Below are 10,137 nucleotides of genomic sequence, written 5' to 3' on the forward strand. Positions count from 1 at the left end.
CAGTGTGACCAAGAATGGAGGACTGGAGGGAGGGGAGTGTCAACTTCTGACATTCTAGCTGTCTCAAAATGTTCTTAATAAAATTAACTCACCTTTGGATGCCGTGGGCAAAAGTAACCCCATATTAAAAACCCAGGGAAAAATGGAAACTTGTAGTGGGGTGTTTTTTAAAAAATATTAATAATTGAGTAAATTTCCATAGGTATACTGGGGGGACTTTTCACAGGGGAACCTTCTTATTTCTTGGTCCTCTCAGGTGCTCTATTGAAGAATTGAAGGATGGGGAAATGGAGAAGGGGAGTTGAAATGACCTTCTTGTTACCATTAGGCAAATCCAGCACAGAATGGGAGCGGCGTGCCGCATTCCCTCTCCGAACGGCCTGCCTTAGCTCAACGATGCATATCTGAACTTAACACTTCATCTTAGACAGTCGCCAGTTGTCCATACCGAAACGCAGGTGCACTGAAAATACTCATGTAACCCTTCCCCCGTCCCACCGTCCTGTTGTACAGTCGTGGTTAAGAATGCCACAACCCCGGGGCGCCTGGGTGGCTCAGTCGGTTAGGCGGCCGACTTCGGCTCAGGTCACGATCTCCCGGTCCGTGAGTTCGAGCCCCGCGTCGGGCTCTGTGCTGACAGCTCAGAGCCTGGAGCCCGTTTCAGATTCTGTGTCTCCCTCTCTCTCTGCCCCTCCCTGTTCATGCTCTGTCTCTCTCTGTCTCAAAAATAAATAAACGTTAAAAAAAAAAAAAAAAAAGAATGCCACAACCCTAAGAATTCGGGAAAGATGTGCTCTTGGCTGATCTCTGCGGCACCGTCTGGCTCGCGGCCTTTTGTGCAGCAATTCCCAAAGCACCGGACTGTGAAGATGCCCGACTGACAACATTGTCCCAGCGTCGGCCTGCTGTTGCCGGAGAGGAGCCTCCAAAGACGCCGTGTTTGATCTCAGCCTGGATCCCCTCTGGGAGGAGGCGAGGGCATCCCACAAGCTATTCGTTAAGAAGATCCTGTGGTTTGATCACGTCCTCTGACCCCGTAGCCATGCACGCATACAGGTGTAGTTGGCATTCTGACGTGTGCATAGTGCGTTTTCGTCTCTTCCCTGGAGTCCAGGCCAAAGCCTGAGGTTCCTTTCGACACAACTCTGCCCAAAACTCTGGCTCTGTGCTCTCCGGCGCTCTGCAATAACACACCAGCTCTGTGGTGTGGCCAGTGTTTACTTAATTGGCGGGAGGACTTTTTAATCTCCAAAGGCAAACGTTTCTTCTGCATTCCACATAGGTAAGATGTGGTTTGCTGTGGTACCAGGGTAAGGATCTGGGGTGGGGAGGGAATGAAGGAAGGAAAAACAACCCTTAGGGCTAAAGTCATGGGAGGGGGTGGGTGGCCGAGAAAGAGAATCGGGTCATTGGGTGCGGGGGTGGGGGGGGTGGTGGGGGGGGGGGTGGTGGGGGGGGTGGGGGAGGAGGGGAGAAGATGAAAACTCAACAGGCGTTGTTTTAAAGAGTCAGAACTGTGACTGACCATATGCTCGCTTTGCAGTTATTTCCAAAAATAGACGACTAGTGGTGAGAAGCAACTGGTTTCTGATGCTTTATGAGTGGGTCAGGGAAGATGATTTCCAATTGTTGGGGTAAGATACAGGGTAGGCTGTATATCCAGCAGAAAGAGGTGGCTTAAGCTTTACAATGCGTTGGATTCGATTTCACAGAGCTTTTTACTGGCTAGACAGCGCTGTTAGCTAAGTAAGAGGAATTCACCTGAGGATAAAAGGGGCTGGTGACCCGGAGCAGGCCCCTACAGGTATTCTGTATCTTGAATAGAGCTCATCTGCCAGCAGTGAAACAGTCATCAAGAAACAGGGGCCAGTGAGTACAAGGATGGCCAGAGGGGATACACCGCAGACCATCTGGGTAATGGGACGGGGTCCATCAGGGGGCGTTAGTGCTCACCTTCTTCACAGATCCCTGGATGAGCGGTGACTCCTAGGTCGGAGATTTCCTGAACCTGTCATGTTTCCTGGAAAAGAAGAGGTTGAGGGTGCCCTGTTTTCAGGGGGAAGAACAACTTTGCTGTAAGTTGTGTTGCTCAATGGTAAATGTTTACACGTTTCTACAACTTTGATTTATTTTGATTGTGGTAATTCATAAAAGATGTTGTAGCTCTGGAGCTTGGCAGTTCCCCCAAAGCACAATCTGCCAGAGACTCTCCCCAGGATCTGCTTACCTATTACAGAAACCAAGAGAGTCCCGGCAGGACAGAGGCGTGTGGATGGCAGAGAACATCTCTGGAGGTGAGAATATGGCAACAAGGGATCCCGAGACATAACAAATGCGCCAGTCTGACTTCTTTTCTGGATGCACACAGCGCCTCTACTTCTCTCTAAAACTGGGGCAATGCTAGAGGTATTAGTTTCTTGAAATGTTCGCAAGTCCTTGCAACGCAGTGCTGGGATTTGCAGTGATGTATGTAGACGGGACATGCCTCAAATGGAACGTTGCTGATTGAGTTTTAGTCCCGGGGGCTAACATTCCATCTTATGGATTATTGTGTCCAGCTTTCAAGTTCATGTTGAGCTCTGAACAGCTGTTAGGCCTTTGATGCTCATATCCCCAGAGCCCAATCTTTCAGCTGACTGCTTTCAGCTGACTGCAGAGCCATGTGCCATGAACTCCGGGACTGACGTAGGAAGTCACAGCCCTGGTCTCGTTAGGACTGCTCTGCAAAGCTGAGGGCAAGGATATGCAGAGATGTGGGTTGATTTGTTCTTTTAATGCCGTTTTTTTTTTCAGATCAAGTGAAACAATAGTATGTCATCATTAGTAGATTTCATAAACGTTTATTGGGCATCACCATATGTCAGGCCGAGATTCAAAGTTTAATAATACACAAAGCAGCCATTGAGGAATTTATACGTGGTGTATATTTCTCTCCCTTCACTAGACTCAGCTTGGGAAGCACGGTGTTATTCTCAGTTATCTTCTGATCTCTGCCATCCAGCATCAAGCCTGGTCCATGATGGGTATTTAACAAATGTTGAAACAGTATGCAAAAAGCAGTTCGCCTTGAGATTTTCCTTTCTTGTTCTCTAACAGCCTTGCCTCCTGCGTATCAACTGACAGATTTCCTCCTATCAAAATACCAGAACATCTTTCCCTCTAGATGCTTATTTCCTATTGCACCTCTTACAACTACTGTGAAGAGAAACAAACTTTTTTCCTTTATGGCAAGAGGGACTTCTCACTAGTATCTATGATCATCCATAAAGGCAGACATTTTTTTTGTCCTTTTGTTCACTGCTATTTCCCCAGCACCAAAAATATTGCCTGGGACAAAGTAATCACATGTCAGTTCATGTCTTTGTAATTATTTGTTGAACGAATACATAAAATTGAAATCAGGACAAAAGATCTTGACATATTAGACAGGTTCAGTTAAGCTATGTGGCAGTAACAAATAACCCTGGAAATCTCAGAGGCTGAACACATATAGGTTTGTTTCTCTTTTCCACAGAGCTGGCTGGGGATCCCGCTGCCTTCTAGATCAGCTCCTTTCCCAGTGGTAACACCAGGATCCAGTATGACCGCATCCTGTAGCTACCCTGGAATGTATAGCTTTGGGCTTGCTCTTCTAGGGGAAGGGAGGGCGAAAGGGTTGCACACTGACTCATAAATGCTTTTGCCTGGAAATGATGCATGTCACTTCTGTTCACAGTCTTTTGGCTACATGGCTGGGAAATGTGGGTGAGCCCATGAGTATCTGGTGGGCATGCTCCACTAAATATGTTAGTCAGTGCTTGCTAAGTGATGCTGTAATACCTTAGGAAAGCAACTCTTTGTGTCCCACCCTTAGTGTTACCGCTTCGGTGCATGACGGCCAGCTTCCCAATGCGTATCTGCGTATCTTTGCCTGAAGTCTCTCTTGGGTCGCTGGATCTCGCTTTGGGCTCCTGCTTTGCCTTCAGCACAAGAGGCTCTGGGTGCCAGGAAGCCACCCTATGTCAGGCTGAGATTAAGGCTGAATAAGACACAGAGCAGCCATTGAGGAGTTTATACTGTTTACGTTTCTGTCTCCCTCACTAGACTCAGCTTGTTAAAGGCAGCATCGACTCAATCGATGACTGCTGGGCTTTAGTGTATAAATGGCTCAGCCCCGTCACTACTCAGCTGGTGGCATGACCGGGAGGTGCATTTTCTGCACTGGCTCCCAGAGACGGCAGGGGGGTTAAGCTCTAATTGTCCGCAGCGATGACTTACTTGATAACAAACCTATAACTGGCTGTCTTCCCCTCCCCATCTCACTTCCTCATTCCCCTGACAGTGTTTCTTGGGATTTCCTCTCAAATAAACTGTTTACATTTGATTTTGTGTTTTAGGATCTTCTTAAGGAGGAGCTCCAAACTAAAATAGAAAGTTGCCTACATAGTTCTCCTTGTGTGTGTGTGTGTGTGTATGTCTGTGTGTGTGTGTGTGTGTGTGTGTGTGTGTGTGTGTGTGTGCATGTATGAGCGGGGCGGTGGGGGGGAGAGATTGATCATACGGATTTGGGAAGGGCATAAGGGAGGTCTTCTCACTGTCTCCATCTGAGGAGCTGTTTGGTGGTTGGAATGAAGGAAGTGAACAGAATACAAGGGCAGGAAGGAGAATACCTGAGATGCCAGAAAGACTTTTTCCTGTCACCGTGTTGTTAAAAACATAAAGCCTGGATCTTGTTATTACAGTATGGGCTCCCTGAAGTCCTGGGGAGAAAAATTCTCGAAGCCTTTCTAAGGTGGACACTTCCCTGCCTGTCAACACAAAAGCCATGGTAACTGGAGTTTTGTGTTTCTCAGCACCTGTTGGTGGGGTTCCGGAAGCGCCTTTGGACAGGCTGACGGGGTGATGGGCCCTCCAACCCGCGACACTGTTCTCAGAGTCCAGGCTGGGCAAAGTCCTGAAGTGGTGACAATGGTCTTCAGTTTTTCACCTCTCCTTTTAATGTCCTCTGCTCCTCTTTGACGATCTCCTGTGTCCCAGGGTCAAATATTGCTGAAGTGACCTTATAATTTGTCATCCAAACCAGGCCTTTTTTGTTCTCAACTCCCAGTAAGACATCACATGAGCCATCCATACTTACTCAGCCGGTGGCGGCACCGGGATTTAAGGGGGTGCTTCCTCGCTGCATGTAGCACCCTGTGTCCCGCATTGACTGTGGCAAGGGGTTTCATCACAGAGAAGAAGGGCCCCGTCTCCGGGGTGGGAATCAGGAAATGCAGGAACAGACTCAGGTCTGTTGCTCACTCGTAGGGGAAATTTGGCAAGTCATTTTGTTTCTCTGGGGCTAGGGGTCAGTATCTATGGAAGAGAGGGTTAGGACTGGAGAATGAGAATGATCGTGGTAGTAGTAGCCACACTTTATATATTTAGTGGCTTACTCTTAAGAGCGTGGACTCTGAAGCCAGAAACCTGGGTTCAAATCCCAACTCTATCACTTACTCACAGGAGATCTGGCCAAATTACTCATACATTTTCTTGGCAGTGTTACTATGGCACAAATGCCACATCATAAACTGTACGTATTCAGCATGTACAATTTTTAAGTTTTGATATACGAATATGCCCATGAAACCATGAAACTCCGACTGCAATCAAGACGATGCACCTGTACGTCACCCCCCTGGCAAAGTTTCTGCGTGTCCCCTCCAAATAGTCGCCTCCCCATCCCTCCCCCCACCCCACCCCCCCGGCGACCACTGATTTCTCCGTCACTATACATTAGTTTGCATTTTCTAGAGATTCACATAAATGAAATCATGCAGTAGATTTTCTTTATGGCTTGACCACTTTTCCCCTGCATCACCATTTTGAGATTCATTGTGTTTTGTATCAATAGTTCATTCCTGGCTGTTGCCGACTGGTGTTCCATAGCATGGATACGTCTCAGCTTATTTGTCCACCTGTTGCTGGACATTTGGGTTGTTTTTAAATTTTTGGATATTGCAAATAAAGCTCTGTGAACATTTATGCATAATTCGTTGCATTGATACGTGCTTTCTTTTCTCTTGGATAAATAGGAGTAGAATGGTAGGCTCCTAAGGTAGGTATCTACGTTAACATTTCAAGAAATGGCTACATCATTTTCTGAAGTATTTTTACGTTCTAAATTCTAAAGTTTACATTTCCACCAGCAGCGTATAGGACAAAGATTTTAGCTCCTCCCCATCCCATTCAATGCTTGTTATGGGCTTTATTTTATTTTATTATTTCATTTTATTTTGGTATGGTCATTATTTTAAATAGGTGTGTGGGAGTATCTCATTGTGGTTTTAATTTTTTTACTCATGATGAATGATGATGAGCGTCTTTTTATGTGAATATTTGCCATCCTATATCTCCTCAGATCCAGTGTCTGTGAAAACCTTTTGCCTGTTAAAAAGATACTGGTTTGTTTTCTTCTGTTTTGAGAGTTCTTTATATGTGCTAGGTAACAACGCCCTTACTGGATACACAATTGTAAATGTTTTCCCCATTCGTGTGATTTACCTCTTCATTCTATGGCAGTGTCTTTCCCAGAGCAGAAGTTTTAAATTTTGATGAAATCTGGTTTATTGATTTGTTCTTTTAGGCCTAATCCAAAGTCAGGGTTTCCTCTTGCTTTTTTCTTCTAGAAGTTCTATAGTTTTAGATTGACCTTTAAGCTTATGATCCACTTTGAGTACATTTTTGTGTATGATGTGTGGGGTGTGGATTAAAGTGCAATTTTTTTGGCATATGAACAGCCAACTGTTCCAGCACTATTTGTTGAAAAGACTATTTCTTCTCCACTAGGTTGCTTTTGTACTTTTTAAAAAATCAGTTGTCCACGTGAATGCGTCTTCCGGACTATTATTTTCATTGTTTTTGTTGTTGCTGTTTTGTTGTTTACATTTATATCAATATCACCCTGTGCTGTAGGTTTATAAGAAGCTTGAACCAATGTACTGTTAGTCCTCCAATTTTGTTCCTCTTTTTCAAAGCCATTTTGGTTCTCCTAGGCCCTTTGTGTGGTTATATGACTTTTACAATCAGTCTGACGGTTTCTACAAAAAAGCCTGCTGAGCTTTTGATTGGAATTTTGTGGATTCTATACATCAATTTCAGGAGAATTGACATCTTAAGACTATTGAGTCTTTTGGCCCACGATCATGCAAACTGGGACACATGTGAGAGTGGAAAGGAGGCTGCAAAAATTATTCAAGGACAGCCAGCACAAGCCCAGACTGTTCTGGGATGTACAGGCATCCTCTCGTGTGCCCTCTCGTCAGCCCACGTGGTGACATCCTGTTGGTGGTATGGTTCCCAGAACTCTCATCTCCTCCTGTCCACTTCAAAATTTATTATGCTTCTAATAGTGTTAACTACATTCCTGGCAGAAATATCTCAATAAAGAAAACCCTAAAATCATTGACAGAAAACCCATTGACAGTTTTTTTCCTGCATGGCCAGAATGATAATGGGTAGCCTGATAAATCGATCCCTAGTAAGAATTAAGTAGCACATGTGTCATTCTATTAGCTTCTTGCTTCTCCTCACTTATGAATGTATCCAACTCATCTACTCTTTAACTTTTAAGGACTAATTCTAAAGGCAGGTTAGAAGGAAGGTGTTTAAAATAATTCCCTCTGAGTTGAATTAAGTAATAGATGTAAAATTCCCAGCACTATTTCTGGTGCATCCAAAGCCATTGGTAAACTCCTATCCCCTGGAGCACATCACAGCCCTGGGAAGTCCCTGCATGGAGTCAGGAAGGGCTTTCCTGGGGAGGGAGGGCAGGATGTGAACCCTGGTCTTCCTATATTCTTCTGGGTGGATCAAAAGCAACGCTCATAAAAAGTTGGCAAAAGAAAACTCAAAATATATCGTAGCAAAAAATCTGGATTAGTTCTTCTTGGTATCACTGCCAGCCATCTTGCAAGATACTTGAGGACATGACCTTCATTGTTCTTTGCTGCCATGCACTCAAGGGTCAGGGTTTGGGTGGTGTAGAAAGGGGGTGGTAATGTTGAAGCCCTTTGCCGTTACTATGAGCAGGAAGTGAAATATCAAGGATGTCATTCAAGAGTTCTCTCTCCGCTTAATTCTGTATCACTCTGGCTTCCTGTGTATCTCTTCTGGGCTATGCTCCTTTCTGTGAGGCTCTGAATCCATTCAGGTGGTCAAGATGATGAGCTCAGCTGGTTAGGCTCTGGGGCTAAGGAAATCAAGGTCACAGGTTCAGTCTCCATATGAGCCAATTAACTCTGCAGACAGAGAAATCCATCCAAGTCCTCAGATCGCCTCACTGACTCTCACCAGCTGGCTTGAAAAACTGTACTCTGTGGGGCCTGGAACACGGATGGCTGAGTAACAGGCCTATCCTTAGTCCTGGAGAATTCTCCCTGGAGGAGGCCCTCCAGACGTTAGAAACCACTCATTAGATTCTGGAATTGTTCATTAATATGGCTGCACTTCACTTCAAGGCCTGGTGTTTATCCTGAAGTAATTTACGAGCGACTGAGGATTTTGCATTGTGGTAAAAGTTGATTGTTGATAGTGTACCAGCCTACTTGATAAATGATTCCTTGCTTCAGTATGCTGGAATGCAGAGGCAGCTGCGTGAGACTGGAGTGGGGAGGCCAAGGGCCAGCAAGCTGGAGCTTCAGATGGTGAGTCATTCATTTAAAAACTTCCTTCGCGTGCCTCCCATGGGCCAGGCACAGTTTTTGACACTAGGGATACTGGGAATGTAAGTATTCCTTATTTCCACGCATGTTTTTAATGCCTATTCCATGCTAGGCATTATATTGGACCTTTAAGGGCACAGCAGAGAAGGAGACAGTGTGCTCTCAAGGTGATCTAGGTTTAGGGCAGGGGATCTTAACCTTTGCCACGTGATGAGGGACCATAAGGCAAGCTGAGGGCCAAGCACAAACTAGCACAACCCTCCCCCACCCCCAGGTGGGATTTGTGCAATATTCTTCAGGAGGTCCTGGCCACCCAAGAACAAAGGAAAGGGCGGAAGACAAACCGATAAACTGATAGAGTTTCCAGCAGTTTACAAACATCTTAGTAATATTACAAGAAAAGGCAATCTTATCAATAGCCTAATCTCCAGGAACTCCCTACTATTTTAAAGACAATGCTTGCTTTAGCTTGGCCTCCAGTAATCTGTAAATCCTCTTTAGCATATGGAAGTCTCTTTAAGAAACCTCCTCTTGACTTTCCCTCCCCCAGCTCCACAGTATGTAAGCAGTCACAGCCCCAGCTCAGCTCTTTCTGCCCACGGGTCCTGTCCCCCACGCTTTAATAAAATCACCTTTTTGCACCAAAGACATCTTCAAGAATTCTTTCTTGGCCGTCGGCTGGGCTCTGGACCCCCACCCCTCCAAAACCCTCTCACGTGGACTCTCTTGGCAGTCTTGTGAAGTCTATGGAAGCCTTCTCAGAATAATAGCTTTAGATGCATAGAATAAGCACATGAGATTACAGAGAAAGCCAGTTATAATACAATACAGTTGTCAAAATATTAAACAAATACATCCGTGCTAAGTGCTAAGTATTGGACACGTAACCATGGTCCTTGTGTGTTCACAGCTCCTCCTCAGGGCCGCTGTGCCAATCTCAGCTCCTGCTGCTGGGGTGGTTCTAGCCAGCCGTGCTTTGGGCCACACGTCTTGGTCCTCCTCCCAGGCATAGCTGAGCAAAGATAGGGAAGCGTTGACCTAGAGGCCTCTGCTCCATCTTGAATGACTGAGATGCTCTGCCCAAAAGAGCTGTGTCAGTCAGCAGGTCATTCTTAGGTAAGTTCGGTTGGAAGGCAGGACAGATTTCAGGTACGGCTGGGAACGAAAGGCAAAGAAATGCAAAGAGTAGACTCTGAGTTAGTGCTATAGTCATGAGATGTCTGGAGCAAGCTGAGGTTGTGAGGAAGCTGAATCTAGGAATCTATTAAGAGAGAGAAGAGAGGTGATGAATCACTTGTAGTGGGAAGACAGGCAGACGAATGCCCAAAGAAACAGAAACTGAGGAGGTGAGTGGAATTGAGGGCAGAGCCTTAGAGTGAAAATCTAGAAATCTCTCTGCTGAGATCTACAGAATTGCTTTGGATCTAGAACAGTCCTTAAGTTTGTCTCCCCACTT

The 10,137-nt window shown here is 45.6% G+C and overlaps 2 long non-coding RNA genes across 2 annotated transcripts; one reads left to right on the forward strand and one right to left on the reverse strand.

Moving 5' to 3' along the window:
- Positions 1 to 783: 783 nt before the first annotated feature.
- LOC128778820 (uncharacterized) lies at positions 784 to 4,363 on the forward strand. Its single transcript, XR_008424543.1, has 2 exons — positions 784 to 1,282; positions 1,825 to 4,363. It is a non-coding gene; the product is annotated as an uncharacterized LOC128778820 (long non-coding RNA).
- On the reverse strand, positions 1,921 to 4,784 carry LOC109276592 (uncharacterized). Its single transcript, XR_002084747.2, has 3 exons — positions 4,650 to 4,784; positions 3,860 to 4,006; positions 1,921 to 2,020 (listed from the first exon to the last, which is right to left on the reverse strand). It is a non-coding gene; the product is annotated as an uncharacterized LOC109276592 (long non-coding RNA).
- Between the last annotated feature and the right edge of the window lie 5,353 nt (positions 4,785 to 10,137).

This window comes from Panthera pardus, unplaced genomic scaffold, assembly GCF_024362965.1.
Source record: "Panthera pardus isolate Hobbes unplaced genomic scaffold, ASM2436296v1 HiC_scaffold_21, whole genome shotgun sequence".
In the NCBI taxonomy this organism is placed as follows: domain Eukaryota; kingdom Metazoa; phylum Chordata; class Mammalia; order Carnivora; family Felidae; genus Panthera; species Panthera pardus.